Below are 17,474 nucleotides of genomic sequence, written 5' to 3'. Positions count from 1 at the left end.
AGGAGATCATGGAAGAAATCAAAGAGGAAATAAAAAAATACCTAGAAACAAATGACAATGAAAACACGACGATGTAAAACCTATGGGAGGGAGCAAAATCAGTTCTAAGAGGGAAGTTTATAGCAATACAATCCTACCTCAAGAAACAAGAACAATCTCAAATAAACAACCTAACCTTACCCTTAAAGCAATTAGAGAAAGAAGAACAAAAAAATCCCAGAGTTAGCAAAAAGAAAGAAATCATAAAGATCAGATCAGAAATAAATGAAAAAGAAATGAAGGAAACAATAGCAAAGATCAATAAAACTAAAAGCTGTTTTTTTGAGAAGATAAACAAAATTGATAAACCAGACTCATGAAAAAAAGGGAGAAGACTCAAATCAACAGAATTAGAAATGAAAAAGGAGAAGTAACAACTGACACGGCAGAAATACAAAGGATCATGAGAGATTACTACAAGCAACTATATGTCAATGAAATGGACAGCCTGGAAGAAATGGACAAATTCTTAGAAAAGCACGACCTTCGGAGACTGAACCAGGAAGATATAGAAAATACAAACAGACGAATCACAATGAAAATGAAACTGTGATTAAAAATCTTCCAAAAAAACAAAAGCCCAGGACCAGATGGCTTCACAGGCAAATTCTATCAAACACTTAGAGAAGAGCTAACACCTATCCTTCTCAAACTCTTCCACAATATAGCAGAGAGAGAAATACTCCCAAACTCATTCTATGAGGCCACTATCACCCTGATACCAAAACCAGACAAAGATGTCACCAAAAGAGAAAACTACAGGCCAATATCTCTCATGAACATAGATGCAAAAATCCTCAACAAAATACTAGCAAACAGAATCCAACAGCACATGAAAAGGATCATACACCATGATCAAGTGGGGTTTATCCCAGGAATGCAAGGATTCTTCAATATACACAAATCAATCAATTTGATACACCATATTAACAAACTGAAGAATAAAAACCATATGATAATCTCAATAAATGCATAAAAAGCTTCTGACAAAATTCAACACCCATTTATGATAAAAACTCTCCAGAAAGTAGGCAAAGAGGCAACCTACCTCAACATAATAAAGGCCATATATCACAAACTCACAGCCAACATCGTTCTCAATGGTGAAAAACTGAAACCATTTTCTCTAAGATCAGGAACAAAACAAGGTTGCCCACTCTCACCACTATTATTCAACATAGTTTTGGAAGTTTTAGCCACTGCAAGCAGAGAAGAAAAAGAAATAAAAGGAATACAAATTGGAAAAGAAGAAGTAAAGCTGTCACTGTTTGCAGATGTCATGATACTATACATAGACAATCCTAAAGATGCTACCAGAAAACTACTAGAGCTAATCAATGAATTTGGTAGAGTAGCAGGATACAAAATTAATGCACAGAAATCTCTGGCATTCCTATATACTAATGATGAAAAATCTGAAAGTGAAATCAAGAAAACACTCCCATTTACCATTGCAACAAAAAGAATAAAATATCTAGAATAAACCTACCTAAGGATACGAAAGACCTGTATGCAGAAAATTATAAGACACTGATGAAAGAAATTAAAGATGATACAAATAGATGGAGAGATATACCATGTTCTTGGATGGGAAGAATCAACATTGTGAAAATGACTCTACTACACAAAGCAATCTACAGATTCAATGCAATCCCTATCAAACTACCACTGGCATTTTTCACAGAACTAGAACAAAAAATTTCGCAATTTGTATGGAAACACAAAAGACCCCGAATAGCCAAAGCAATCTTGAGAACGAAAAAAGGAGCTGGAGGAATCAGGCTCCCTGACTTCAGACTATACTACAAAGCAACAGTAATCAAGACAGTATGGTACTGGCACAAAAACAGAAAGATAGATCAGTGGAACAGGATAGAAAGCCCAGAGATAAACCCACGCACATATGGACACCTTATCTTTGATAAAGGAGGCAGGAATGTACAGTGGAGAAAGGACAGCCTCTTCAATAAATGGTGCTGGGAAAACTGGACAGGTACATGTAAAAGTATGAGATTAGATCACTCCCTAACACCATACACAAAAATAAGCTCAAAATGGATTAAAGACCTAAATGTAAGGCCAGAAACTATCAAACTCTTAGAGGAAAACATAGGAAGAACACTCTATGACATAAATCACAGCAAGATCCTTTCTGACCCACCTCCTAGAGTAATGGAAATAAAAACAAAAATAAACAAATGGGACCTAATGAAACTTCAAAGCTTTTGCACAGCAAAGGAAACCATAATCAAGACCAAAAGACAACCCTCAGAATGGGAGAAAACATTTGCAAATGAAGCAACTGACAAAGGATTAATCTCCAAAATTTACAAGCAGCTCATGCAGCTCAATAACAAAAAAATAAACAACCCAATCCAAAAATGGGCAGAAGACCTAAACAGACATTTCTCCAAAGAAGATATACAGAATGCCAACAAACACATGAAAGAATGCTCAACATCATTAATCATTAGAGAAATGCAAATCAAAACTTCAATGAGATATCATCTCACACCAGTCAGAATGGCCATCATCAAAAAATCTAGAAACAATAAATGCTGGAGAGGTTGTGGAGAAAAGGGGACACTCTTGCACTGCTGGTGGGAATGTGAATTGGTTCAGCCACTATGGAGAACAGTATGGAGGTTCCTTAAAAAACTACAAATAGAATTACCATATGACCCAGCAATCCCACTACTGGGCATATACCCTGAGAAAACCAAAATTCAAAAAGAGTCATGTACCAAAATGTTCATTGCAGCTCTATTTACAATAGCCCGGAGATGGAAAGAACCTAAGCGCCCATCATCGGACGAATGGATAAAGAAGATGTGGCACATATACACAATGGAATATTACTCAGCCTTAAAAAGAAATGAAATTGAGATATTTGTAATGAGATGGATAGACCTAGAGTCTGTCATACAGAGTGAAGTAAGTCAGAAAGACAAAGACAAATACCGTATGCTAACACATATATATGGAATTTAAGGGGAAAAAATGTCATGAAGAACCTAGGGATAAGACAGGAATAGAGGCGCAGACCTACTGGAGAACGGACTTGAGGATATGGGGAGGGGGAAGGGTGAGTTTTGACAGGGCGAGAGAGAGTCATGGACATATACACACTAACAAACGTAGTAAGGTAGATAGCTGGGGGGAAGCAGCCGCAAGGCACAGGGATATTAGCTCTGGGCTTTGGGACAGCCTGGAGGGGTGGGAGGGGGAGAGTGGGAGGGAGGGAGACGCAAGAGGGAAGACACATGGGAGCACATGTATATGTATAGCTGATTCACTTTGTTATAAATCAGAAACTAACACACCATTGTAAAGCAATTATACCCCAATAAAGATGTTAAAAAAAAAAAAAAAAGCACGACCTTCGGAGACTGAACCAGGAAGATATAGAAAATACAAACAGACGAATCACAATGAAAATGAAACTGTGATTAAAAATCTTCCAAAAAAACAAAAGCCCAGGACCAGATGGCTTCACAGGCAAATTCTATCAAACACTTAGAGAAGAGCTAACACCTATCCTTCTCAAACTCTTCCACAATATAGCAGAGGGAGAAATACTCCCAAACTCATTCTATGAGGCCACTATCACCCTGATACCAAAACCAGACAAAGATGTCACCAAAAGAGAAAACTACAGGCCAATATCTCTCATGAACATAGATGCAAAAATCCTCAACAAAATACTAGCAAACAGAATCCAACAGCACATGAAAAGGATCATACACCATGATCAAGTGGGGTTTATCCCAGGAATGCAAGGATTCTTCAATATACACAAATCAATCAATTTGATACACCATATTAACAAACTGAAGAATAAAAACCATATGATAATCTCAATAAATGCATAAAAAGCTTCTGACAAAATTCAACACCCATTTATGATAAAAACTCTCCAGAAAGTAGGCAAAGAGGCAACCTACCTCAACATAATAAAGGCCATATATCACAAACTCACAGCCAACATCGTTCTCAATGGTGAAAAACTGAAACCATTTTCTCTAAGATCAGGAACAAAACAAGGTTGCCCACTCTCACCACTATTATTCAACATAGTTTTGGAAGTTTTAGCCACTGCAAGCAGAGAAGAAAAAGAAATAAAAGGAATACAAATTGGAAAAGAAGAAGTAAAGCTGTCACTGTTTGCAGATGTCATGATACTATACATAGACAATCCTAAAGATGCTACCAGAAAACTACTAGAGCTAATCAATGAATTTGGTAGAGTAGCAGGGTACAAAGTTAATGCACAGAAATCTCTTGCATTCCTATACACTAATGATGAAAAATATGAAAGAGAAATTAAGGGAACACTCCCGTTTACCACTGCAACAAAATAAAATACCTAGTAATAAACCTACCTAAGGAGACAAAAAAACCTGTATGGAGAAAACTATAAGACACTGATGAAAGAAATTAAAGATGATACAAACAGATGGAGACATATACCGTGTTCTTGGATTGGAAGAATCAACATTGTGAAAATGACTATATTACCCAAAGCAATCTACAGATTCAATGCAATCCCTATAAAACTACCAATGGCATTTTTCACAGAACTAGAACGAAAAATTGCACAATTTGTATGGAAATACAAAAGACCCTGAATAGCCAAAGCAATCTTGAGAACGAAAAATGGAGCTGGAGGAATCAGGCTCCTGGACTTCAGACTATACTACAAAGCTACAGTAATCAAGACAGTATGGCACTGGCACAGAAACAGAAATACAGATCAATGGAACAGGATAGAAAGCCCAGAGATAAACCCATGCACATATGGTCACCTTATCTTTGATAAAGGATGAAAGAGAATACAATGGGAAAAAGACAGCCTCTTCAATAAGCAGTGCTGGGAAAACTGCACTGCTACTTTAGTTTTGCTTGAAGGTAAGGAATGTGGACTTTAAAGATGTAAGAGACACAATTACAAGTCACTAGGAACAGCCTCAAAGAGCAGTTTCTTTGGGCAACAGACAAAGAAGAGACTGGAGTTGTGTGCTGTGGTGTAGGTGTGGTTGAATCATTCACTGGAGTCACCAGTCAGCCTGGGACATGTGTGTGACTCCAACAATTGCTGGTTGAAGATGTGAGAATACAACAAATCTCATTGTGTTCATAATGTACTCCACAATGGCCTGTCCAATTGCTATCCATTTTTTTTAATCTAGAGGCTGAATTGAATGATGTGACAAAATGATATATGAGAATTAAGACAGCGAAATTCTTTATTTCTGGGTGGACAGATATACGAGATTAGATTTATCTGTTTAAAAAAAGAAAAAAGTTATCACCAAAACCCCATTTCCTGTCTTGCACTGTTTGAATTGAACTTGGGGGAAGAGATGTTTTTCTTAACTCTCTATTTTGTTTGAACTTTTTCTGTGGTTCAAGTGTTGTTTTGTGTGTTGGGATCAAACAGGTGTCAATTAACTTTAAAAGCAAGCATCAAAAAAAAAAAGAAAAGGGCAAACAAATGAGCAGAGGATCTGAACAGGCATTTCTCCAAGGAAGATATAAAAATAGCTAATAAGGACATGAAAAGATGCTCAATATCATTAGTCATCAGGAAAATACACATCAAATGCACAGTGAGTACCCTGCTCATGAAGGAACAGGGTAGACTGTTCCTGTTCACTGGAAGACTTAATACTGTTAATATGTCAATACTACCCCAAATCAATCTACAGATTCCATGCAATTTTCATCAAAATCCCAATGGTGTTTTTTGCAGATAGAAAAAAACATCTAAAATTTATATGGTCTCACATACTCAATTTCAAAACTTACTACAAAGCTATAGTAATCAAAACCATATGATACTGAGTCATAAAGACAGAGAAATAGACTGAAGGAATAGAATGGAGAACCCAAAAATAAACTCTCACATATAAGGCCAAGTGGTTTTAGACAAGGGTGCCATGACCATTCAATGGGGAAAATACAGTGTTTTCAAACAAGTGATGTTGGGAAAACTGGATAGCAACATGTAAAAAATAAGTTGTACCCTGTATATAAAAGTTAACTCAAAATGGATCCAAGAGCTAAAACTATAAGTCTCAGAAGGGAATACTTCATGACAATGGATTTAACAATGATTTCTTGGACATGACACCAAAGCACAGAAAACAAAAGAAAAGATAGATAAATTGGACTTCAGCAAAATTAAAAACTTTTGTGCATCAAAGGATACTATCAATAGTGAAAAGGCAACCATGGAATGGCAGAAGATATTTGCAAATCATATATCTGATAAGGGATTGATATCCAGTATTTATAAAGAGCATCTACAACTTAACAACAAAATCAAATAACCTGATTCAAAAATGGGCACAGTACTTGAATAGACATTTCTCCAAAGATATACAAATGGCCAATAAACACATGAAAAGATGCCCAACATCACTAATCTTTAGGGAAATACAAATCAAAACCACAATACCACTTCACATCCATTAGAATGCTACTACTGAAAAAAAAAGAAAAAGGGGAAATAACAAGTGCTGATGAGGATGTGGAGAAACTGGAACCCTTGTGTAATTGCTGGTGGGAATGTAAAATGGTACAGCCACTGTAGAAAACAGTATGGTGGTTCCTCAAAAAATCAAACATAAAATTACCGCATAATCTAGGAATTCCACTTTTCGGTATACACCCAAAAGAATTTAAAGCAGGGACTCAGAACAGATATTTGTACACCCACGTTCATAGCAGCATTATGGTGGCTACCAGGCACTTGGGGTGGGAGTGGGGTGGGTTGGTGAATATGGGGAGTTAGTGTTGAATGGATAAAGAGTTTCCCTCGAGGAAGATGAAAAAGTTTTGAAGATGGACGGTAGTGGTGTTTGCTCAACACCATGAATGTACTTAATGCCACTGAACTGCACACTTAAATATAGTAATTTTATTTATATTTTACTATAAAAAGCGGGAAAACCACTCTAGAAGAAAGTTATTGTCATTTCCTATTTCACATATAAGAAACAGAGCCTCTGTGAGACTGATTTTAACAGTAAGGACACTCAAATTCCAAGTATCAGAAGACTCATCTAAAAATATATAAAAGTAAACCCACCCCAAAGAAAAACCATCATCAAATACCACTTCACACCCATTAGGAGAGTTATGATCAAAGAGATAATGTAGAGAAATCAGAATCCTCATACATTGCTGATGGGAATGTAAAAGTGCAGATGCTTTGAAAAATAGTCTGTTTAATGGCAGTTCCTCAAATGATTAAACCTAGAGTTACCAAAAGACCCAATAGTTCCATTCCTGGGTATACAAGAAGAGAAATGAAAACACAAAAACTTGTACACAAATGCTTATATCAGCATTATTCATAATAGCCCAAAGTGGAAACAACCCAAATGTCCATCAATGGACTAAAGGATAAAACAAAATATTACTCAGCTCTAAAGAGGAATGAAGCGCTTATACATGCTACAGCTTGGATATACCTTGAAAACATTATGCTAAGTGAAAGAAACCAGACACAAAAGTTCACATATGTTATGATTCCATTCACATGAAAGTCCAGAATAGAGAAATCGGTACAGATAGAAAGTAGATCAGTGGTTGTTTAGGGCTGGGGTTGGGGGAGGGATGGGAAGATAGGGGATGATAGCTAATCGGTATCAAGGGTTTTGAGATGATGAAAATGTTCTCAATATTTTCTCAGCTTTACTGAGGAATAATTGACCAATAAAATTGTATCTATTAACAGGGTACCACATGATGATTTGACATAGTATACTGTGTGAAATCAGGTTATTTAATACATCCATCTCCTCACAGTCACTGTTTTTTGTAGAGACAATGCCTAAGGTCTACTCTTCAAAAATCTAGAGGACACACACATTAACTATAGTCACCATGCTGTACACTAGATTCCCAGAGCTTATCCATCTTACAACTGAAGACTCGTACCCTTTGACTGGAATCTTCCCATCTCCTTCACTCCCCAGCCCCTAGTAACCACCATTCTATTCTCTGAGTTTAATTATTTTTTTAATTCCACAGATAAGTGAGATCATGTGGTCTTTATCTTTCTTTGTCTGCCTAATTTCACTTAGTATAATGTCCTCTAGTTTCATACATGCTGTTGCAAATGGCAGGATTTTCTTTTTTCTCATGGCTGAATAATGTTTTTTGTGTATGTGTATTTTCTTTCACATCTTCCTTACATTTAGTTTGCTTTTATATCTTGGCTATTGTGAGTAATGCTACAATAAACATAGGAGTGCAAATATCTCTTTGAGAGTCTGATTTCACTTACTTCAGATATATTCCCAAATGTGGGATTGTTGGATCATACGGCTCTATTTTAAAGTTTTTTGAGGAACCTCTATACTGCTTTCTATAATGGCTGTACCAGCTTACATTCCTACCAACAGTGCACAATTGCTCCACAGCCTGGACAACACTTGTTATCTGTTGTCTTTTTAATAAAAGCCATCTTAGCAGGTGTGAGGTGATATCTCATTGTAGTTTTGATTTGCATTTCCCTGGTGATTAGTGATGTTGAGCACTTTTTTTGTACCTGTTGGCCATTTGTATGTCTGCTCTGGAAAAATGTCTACTCTGCCCATTTTAAAATTGAATTATTTGTTTCTTTGCTATTGAGTTGCACAAGTTCTTTATATATTTTGGATATTAACCCATCAGATATATTGTTTACAAATATTTTCTACCATTCTATAGGTTGCTTTTTCATTTTGTTTCCTTTGCTGTACAGACACTGTTTAATTTGATGTAGTCCCAGGTGTCTACTTTTGCTTTGTTGCCTGAGGTTTTGGGTGTCATATGAAATAATCATTGCTAAGACCAACATCAAGGAGCTTTTTACCTATGTTTTCCTCTAGGAGTTTTACAGCTTCAGGTCTTACATTCTAAGTCTTTTATCCATTTTGAGTTAACTTTTGTGAATGTTATAAAATAGGGGTCCAGTTTGATTCTCTTGCATGTAGATATCCAGTTTTCCAAACACCATTATTGAAGAGACTATCCTTTTCCCATTAAGTATTCTTGGCACTCTTGACAAAATCAAGGTTTATAAAAGGCTCTCAAATCTGTTGCATTGGTCTGTGTCTACTATAGATTTGTAATACAGTACTTTGAAATCAGGAATTGTGATGCCTCCAACTTTGTTATTCTTTCTCAAGACTGCTTTGGCTATTCAGATTCTTTTATGATTCCAAGCAAATTTTAGGATTGTTTTTTCTATTTCTGTGAAAAATGCCATTGGAATTTTGATAGGGATTGCACTGAATCTGCAGATTTGTCTTTGGTGGTATGGACATTTTAACAATATTAATTCTTCCAGTCCATAAACATGGGCTATCCTTCCATTCATTTGTGTCTCCCTCAATTTTTACATCACTGTCTTATAGCTTTCAGCATATATATCTTTCATCTTCTTGGTTAAATTTATTCTTAAATATTGTTTTTAATGCTATTGTAAACAGAACTGTTTTTTAAATTTCTATTTCTGATAATTTGTTAACATATAGAAAATCAACTGATTTTTGTGTATTGATTTTGTATCCTTCAACCTCATTGAATTCATGTATTAGTTCTAACTTTTTTTTTTTGGTGGAGTCTAGGGTTTTCTATATATAGAATCATGTCATTTGTAAACAAACATTTTTACTTCTTCTTTAAGAACTTGGACACCTTTTATTTCTTTTTGTTGCCTAATTACTCTAGCTAGTACTATGTTGAATAGAAGTGGTGAGAGTGGAAATTCCTGTCTTTTTCCTGATGTTACAGAAAAAGCTTTCAGATTTTCACTGTTGAGTATGATGTTAGCTGTAGGCTTGTCATGTATGGTCTTTATTATGTGGAGGTACATTATTTCTATGCCTTATTATTGAGAGTTTTTAATCATGAAAGGACGTTGAATTTTGTCAAATTCTTTTTCTGCACGTATTGAGATGATTCTATGATTTTTACCCTTCATTCTGTTAATGTGATGCATCTCATTGATTGATTTGAGCATGTTGAATGAACCATCCTTGGTTCATATTCATATATCCTTTAGGGATATTGGCCTGTAGTTTTTCTTTTCTTGTAGTGTCCAGCAAGGCTTTGGTATCGGTGTAACGCTGGTCTCATAAAATAAGTTTGAAAGTGTTCCCTGATCTTCAATATTTTGAAAGTTTGAGAAGGGTTGGTATTAATTATTCTTTATATATTTAGTAGAATTCACCAGTAAAGACTGTCGGTCCTGGGCTTTTCTTTGTTGGGAGGTTTTTGATACTGATTCAGTCTCCTACTCGTTGGTCTGTTCAGAGTTTCTATTACTTCATGATTCCGTCTTGGTAGGTTATATGTGCCAGGGATTTATCCATTTATTCAAGGTTATAAAATTTGTTAACATACAATTGTTCATAGTAATCTCTTAGGATGCTTTGTATTTCTGTGGTACAGTTGGAATATCTTCTTTCATTTCTATTTATTTGAGTCCTCTCTAATTCTTCGTCTAGCTAAATGTGTGTCCATGTTTATGTTTTTTTGTGTGTTTTTTTGTTTGTTTTTGTTTTTGTGCGCTTCTTTCTAATTGTATTTCAAGTTCTTTCTAAAACAAGGCCCTTGGATACCCCAGGTTCAATATGTCCCTGGGCCTGGTCCACTGCTGTCTTGTATTCATATGTGGGTATTTGTTCGTTCACCAACATGAAGTCCCAGGATAGGTGTGATAAAACAGGACTCCCTCCTCCATGGCACAAGTCCTTTGCTGGTTTCAGAGGTGGACGGCGGTCTTTGCAGAAAACACACAGGAACTTTTTTCTTGGAAACTGAAGTGGGATGAAAAGTGCCTGCCCTGAACATCACCATCTTTTCCCTGACCCTTTCCCTCCAGTTTCTGAAGATACAGCAGAAAATAATCTTGCTTGAAGATACTGGGTAACAATTCCATAAAACAAAAACACATGCTTCCAATGCACTGTGCTTTCAGATATGCTGGGTTTAGTTCAGCTGCCGGATGAGCTGATTGATGCGTTCACCTCGATAGCCAGGTGAGCCCACTTCCTTGAGGAAGCCCACTCTATTCTTGGTAGCGTGACGGGCCACTGAGAGTTGGAAAGGGCGCAAGAACCCTGAGATCACCTGAAAATTCTTCCCCAGAAAGGCAATTTTGTGAATGAGGTCTTCCAAGCAAATTACACCAAACTTCCCAGGTACTCCTCAATCACTGTGTTGTCTGTCAAAGGGATGATTTTATTCTTGATCTTGGCTTGTCCACGTTTCAAGATGAGTTCCCGAACTGACTTCAAATTTGGAAATCCCCAGGTCACATAAGGTTCCACTATATGAAGCGTTTTTATGGTTTGAGGAGTTACTTGCATAAAGACACCACTGAAAATCTTATTCAGGCGAAGTCCTGCAATGGTCCTCTGCACCAGTAAACTCACCCCATTAATCCTTTCGATGCGTAAAACAAAGGCCAAGGAATGTTTATCTGGCACTTCCAAGCCATGAGGTTTCACTTCTAGTCGTCTGAGTCGCACCTTGTCACATAGTTGCCACCAGGAATCATGTAGGAAACCATTCTAGTCGCTTAAACTTGATCTCTTTTCCTTTCCTCTGCTCCTTCCTTTGCAAAAGCGCCTGCTTTGCCTGGGTGGTTTTCAGGGCCTGATAAGCCTTCCTCTTTTTCAGGAGATTTTCTGGAACCAAAGGGATCTTTTTTCTTGGCTCTTCCTCGGCCATCTTTCCAACTCTCCATGTTTATGTTTTTAAAAAAATCAGATCTTAGTTTCATTGACCTTTTCTATTGAATTTCTGGTCTCTTATTTCATTTATTTCTGCTCTGATCTTTGTTATTTCCTTCCTTCTACTAACTTTTAGGCTTAGTTTCTTTTTTTTTCTAGTTCTTTGAGGTGTAAAGTTAGGTTGTTTATTTGAAATCTTTTTTTTCTTAATGTAGACATTTATCACTATATATACGCTTTCCTCTTACAACTGCTTTTGCTACATCTGTAAGATTTGGTATAGTGTTTTCATTTTTGTTTGTCTCAAGGAATTTTTTTAAATTTCCCTTTTGATTTCTTCTGTGACTCATTGTTTGTTCAGGAGTGTGTTGTTTAGAACACTCCCTAACAAAATAGACTCAAATGGATTAAAGACCTAAATGTAAGGCCAGATACTATAAAACTCTTAGAGAAAAACATAGGCAGAACACTCTTTGACATAAATTGCAGCAATATCTTTTTCAAGCCATCTCCTTGAGTAATGAAAATAAAAACAAAATTAAACAAATGGGACCTAATTAAACTCAAGAGTTTTGCACAGAAAAGGAAACCATAAACAAAACAAAAGGGAGTGTGTTGTTTAATTTCCACACATTTGTGAATTTTCTCTGTTGTCCATTTGTTTTCTATTTCATTGGTTTCTGTTCCCTTTGTTTTCACCCTCCTGTTACTGATTTCTAGTTTCATACCATTTTGGTAGGAAAATGAGATGAGATGGTCAGTATGATTTCAATCTTCTCAAATTTGTTACAGTATGATTTCAATCTTCTCAAATTTATTAATGCTCATTTTTTGACCTAACAATATAATCTATCCTGGAGAATGTTTCATGTGTGCTTGAGGAAAATGTGTATTCTGCTGCTGTTGGGTGGAATGTTTTATATATATATATATATATATATATATATATATATATATATATATGATCCATTTGGTCTAAAGTACAGTTCAAATCCAATGTTTCTTGATTTTCTGTCTGATTTGTCCATTGTTCAAATTGGGGCATTGAAGGCTCTAACTATTATTGTATTGTTGTTGTCTATTTCTCCCTTCAGAGCTGGGAGCATTTGCTAAAATATTTAGGTGCTCCATTGTTGGGTGCATATATATTTACGATTGTTATACCCTCCTGATGAGTTGACTCCTTTATCATTATATAATGAATTTCTTTTTCTCTTATTACAGTTTCTGATTTAAGCCTATTTTGTCTAATATAAGTATAGCTATCCCTGCTCTCCTTTGGTTTCCATTTGCATGAAATATCTTTTTCCATCCCTTCACTTTAAGCCTATGTGTTTTCTTAAAATGGAAGTTAGTCTCTTGCAGCCAGCATAAAGTTGGGTCTTGCTTTTTATCCCTTCAGCCACTTTGTTCCTTTAGATTGGAGAATTTAATCCATTTACATTTAAAGTAATTATTGATAGTAAGGACTTACTAATACCATCTTATTGTTTTCTAGATGCTTTATAGTTCCTGTCTTCCTGGTTCACTGTCTCCCTTTGTGAATTAATAATTTCCAATAGTGGTATGCTTTGATTCTCTTCTATCTTTTTTGTATCTACTGTAGGTTTTTGCTTTGTGCTTACTGAAAAGCTTACATAAAGCATCTTATAATTATAACAGTCTTTTTAAGCTGGTAACAACTTAAATTTGATTGCATATAAAAACTCTATCCTTTTATTTCCTTCTCCCATTTTACTTTTGATGTCACAGTTCACATCCTTTTATACACCATATCAAATATATTGTGGGACTTCCCTGGTGGTGCAGTAGTTAAGACTCCTCACTCCCAATGCAGGGGGACCGGGTTCGATCCCTGGTCAGGCAACTAGATCCCACATGCTGCAACTAAGAGTTCACATGTCACAACTAAAGAGCCAGAGAGCCACAACTACGGAGCCCGTCTGCCACAACTAGGGAGCCCACATGCCACAAATGAGGAGCCCACGAGCTGCAACTAAGTGCACATGTGCCACAACTAAGAATGGCGTAACCAAATAATTAATTAATTATTGTGGTTATAGTTATTTTAATACTTTTGTCCTTTAACCTTTATAATAAACTTTAATGATTAACAAACCACCATATACAGTATCAGAATATTTTGAATTTGATTAGGTACATACCTTTACCAGGGTGATTTATATCTTCATATGCTTTCATGTCACTAATGTGCATCCTTTAATTTCAGCTTGAAGAGCTCCTTTCTGCATTTCTTGTGAGGCATGTCTAGTGGTGATGACCTCCCTCAGCTTTTGTTTGTCTGGGAAAGTGTTTATCTCTCCTTCATTTCTGGAGGACAGCTTTGCTAGGTAAAGTATTCTAGGTTGGCAGTTGTTTTCTTTCAACACTTTGAATATATCATTCCACTCTCTCCTGGCCTGCAAGATTTCTGTTGGGAAATTCTCTGATAGCTTTATGGGGGTTCCCTTGTATATGAGGACTTTTTTTTTTTCTCTTGCTGCATTAAAAATTCTCTCTTTATCTTTGATTTTTAGACAGCTTTATTTTAATGTCTTAGAGAAGATTCAAAACAAAAAGATTCAACAATCTTTGGGGGGACCTATTCGTGAACCTGAACGTCCAAATCTCTCCCCAGATTTGGGGAGTTCTAAGCCATTATTTTTTAAAGTAAACTTTCTGCCCCCTTTTCCCTTTCTTCTTCTTCTGGGACTCCAATAGTGCCTAGACTGTCTCTTTTGATGTTATCCATAATTCACGCAGGATTTCTTCACTCGTTTTCATTCCCTTTACTTTGTTCTTCCCTGAGTGAATAATTTCAAATGATTTGTCTTCAACTTCCTGTCTTACTGAGATAGAGAACAAATGACATGTCTTCAACTTGCTGTATTACTGAGATTCTTCTGCTTGATCAACTGTGCTGTTTGCTCTCTATTGCATTTTTCGTGTCATTCGCTGTAGAATTCAGCTCCAGAATTTGCTTGGCTCTCTTTTATGAGTTCTAGCTCTCTGTTAAACTTCTTGTTTTATTCATGTATTATTTTTCTTATTTCATTGAATTGTCTTCATGTTTTCTTGTAGCCTGCTGAGCTTCTTTATATCGACCAATTTGAACTCCTTATCTGGCAAATCACAGATCTCCACTCCTTTGGGATCAGTTACTGAAGAATTATCATGTTCCTTTATTTTTCATGTCCCATGAAGTGTTGAATGGCCATCTTCACATGTGAAGAGGCAGCCATCTCTTCCAGTCTTTAGTGATTGGCTTTGAAGGAGAAATAGCTTCTGTCAGTTCTACCAGGGATTCTGAGGCTCTTCCAGAACTTTTCTATTGAATATTTCTTGATCCCTCCTAGAGGGGAATTCTTAAGATTCTCTGCCTTCTCTTTATCCTACAAAGCTAGGCTGAGTGCTGACAGCCTCCTGTTTGCTTTCCCTTGGGCACTGCTGAATGTTCAAATCTGTGTACTTTCTCCCAATCCTGCAGAGTCAGGGTTTCTGCACGTGCTCACCAGGCATCTGCAAAGGTTCACTCTCACCACCTTCAGGGGTGTGCACAGGGATCCAGCCATGGGTTAGGTGTGTGTGTAGGTGAGTTATACAGAACACTGGGGATGACTTGGTTTCACATTTTAAATTACCATTAAATCACCGGTCCCCAACTTCTTTGGCACCAGAGACCGGTTTCCTAGAAGACAATTTTTCCACAGACCAGGGCCGGGGGGATGGTTTTCGGATGTTTCAAGAGCACTACAGTTATTGTGCACTTTATTTCTGTTATTATTACATTGTAATATATAATGAAATAATTATACAACTCACCAGAATGCAGAATCAGTGCAAGCTCTGAGCTTGTTTTTCTGCAACTAGATGGTCCCATCTGGGGGTGATGGGAGACAGTGACACTTGAAGTGTGCTGCTTATGTCCAGTCTGCTCCATAATCTCGTTTTGGTTGCTGTCACTGCAGAAAACCCTGCTTCACAAAGAAAGGCTGTTGGAAATGGAAGCAGGCCTTTCAGTGCTTTTGTGGCAATCTCAGGATATTCTGCCTTGGCTTTAATCCAGAACGTCTGGAGATTTGAAGTTGTCTCAAACATACTTTTAAGGCCACCGTCATTTGTGATCTCAAGCAGCTGATCCTCTTCGAGCACCGGCAAAGTCGATTCACCTGGTTTACTCACATATGGGTCACGGATCCATTCGTTCCCAGTTCGGGGGTCTTTTGTGGTTGGGAAGTAATGCTCAAACCCCTTTGAAAGCTGAGACAGGTAATCATGCACCAGCTGGGAGAAAGAAGGCCCCAGCTCAGTCTTTCAAAATCTCTGCTAATGTTTGAAACGTCAAAAATCCCAATGTTCGCTCGTCGCTCCCATAATTCCAGTTTGGCTTTGAATGCCAACTTGAACACAGCTGTCCTTCTCCCCTGAAGTGACAGACTGACTTCTTTGAGCAGGTTGAATACGTCACACAAGTAAGCAAGTTTTGCGACCCATTCCGTGTCACTGAAATGTGCTGCCAGTGGTGACTGTTTTTCTAAAAGAAATCTCTGGAGCGGCTCTCATAACTCAAAAACTCTGGCCAGTGATCTACCCTTAGAAAGCCATCTCACCTCTGTGAATAAGAAAAGACGTGTGTGCTCTGTGTCCATCTCCTCACAGAGCTGCATGGACAGACGTGAGTTAAGGGTGTGTACTTTAATGTGGTCGATAATTTTAATCACATCCTTCAAAATGTTAAGTTCAGGTGATGGGCTTCCCTGGTGGCGCAGTGGTTGAGAGTCCGCCTGCCGATGCAGGGAACACGGGTTCGTGCCCCGGTCCGGGAAGATCCCACATGCCGCGGAGCGGCTGGGCCCGTGAGCCATGGCCGCTGAGCCTGCGCATCCGGAGCCTGTGCTCCGCAACGGGAGAGGCCACAACAGTGAGAGGCCCACGTACCACACAAAAAAAATTAAGTTCAGGTGACATTTTTCGGCTAGCCAGCATTTCTCTAAGTGCGTAGACTCACATTCAAAAGTGACCTCTTTGACCTGAGTAGTGAAACCAGAAAGCTGTCCAGTCATGGCAGCCACTCCGTCCGTGCATATACCGACACAAAATGACCAATTCAGTTTTCCTGATATGTAATCATTCAAAGACTTTAATAGTTCTGCAGCTGTGATGTTGGCTGGTAACAAAAGTGCACATAACATATCCTCATACACATCCTCCTGAAAAATATATTACACAAAGACAAGCATTGTTGCCTTGTTGTCAACATTGATAGACTTGTCAACCTGGATTGCGTACCATGGTGACTCACTAATCCTCTCTAACAATTGTGCCTCAATATCCTCTGCTATTTCATCAATTCTTCTAGTTACAGTGCCAGCCAAAAGAGGAACATGTGCCACCTTTTGAACTGCAGCCTCTCCTAAAAGTTCATGACCAATGTCCTTAGCAGCAGGCAGGATCGACTCTTTACCAATAGTAAAGGGCTTAGCTTTAGCAATGTCTCAGTGCAGACACATTTGATGAAGTGGTAGACTTCAATAATTGAACTTCTGTTCTTTGTATTCATTTTTTTTTTAATCTTTTGAAAAACCCCAAAGACTTGTCTTTTAATGCAGGGTGCTTGGTCTCCATGTGGTGAAGCTGTTTTGAAGGTTTCATGCTTTCATTGGATAGCCGATCGCCACATAGTATACAAAGCAGGCTTGG

At 37.5% G+C, this 17,474-nt stretch overlaps 1 pseudogene; it reads right to left on the bottom strand.

Annotated features, from left to right (window-relative positions):
- Positions 1–10,843: 10,843 nt before the first annotated feature.
- On the bottom strand, positions 10,844–11,798 carry LOC116746718 (annotated as a pseudogene).
- Between the last annotated feature and the right edge of the window lie 5,676 nt (positions 11,799–17,474).

Source organism: Phocoena sinus, chromosome 21 (genome assembly GCF_008692025.1).
Source record: "Phocoena sinus isolate mPhoSin1 chromosome 21, mPhoSin1.pri, whole genome shotgun sequence".
Taxonomy (NCBI): Eukaryota; Metazoa; Chordata; class Mammalia; order Artiodactyla; family Phocoenidae; genus Phocoena; species Phocoena sinus.
The sequence above is the reverse complement of the archived record's forward strand: the minus strand, read 5'-3'. Positions and strand labels throughout refer to the sequence as shown.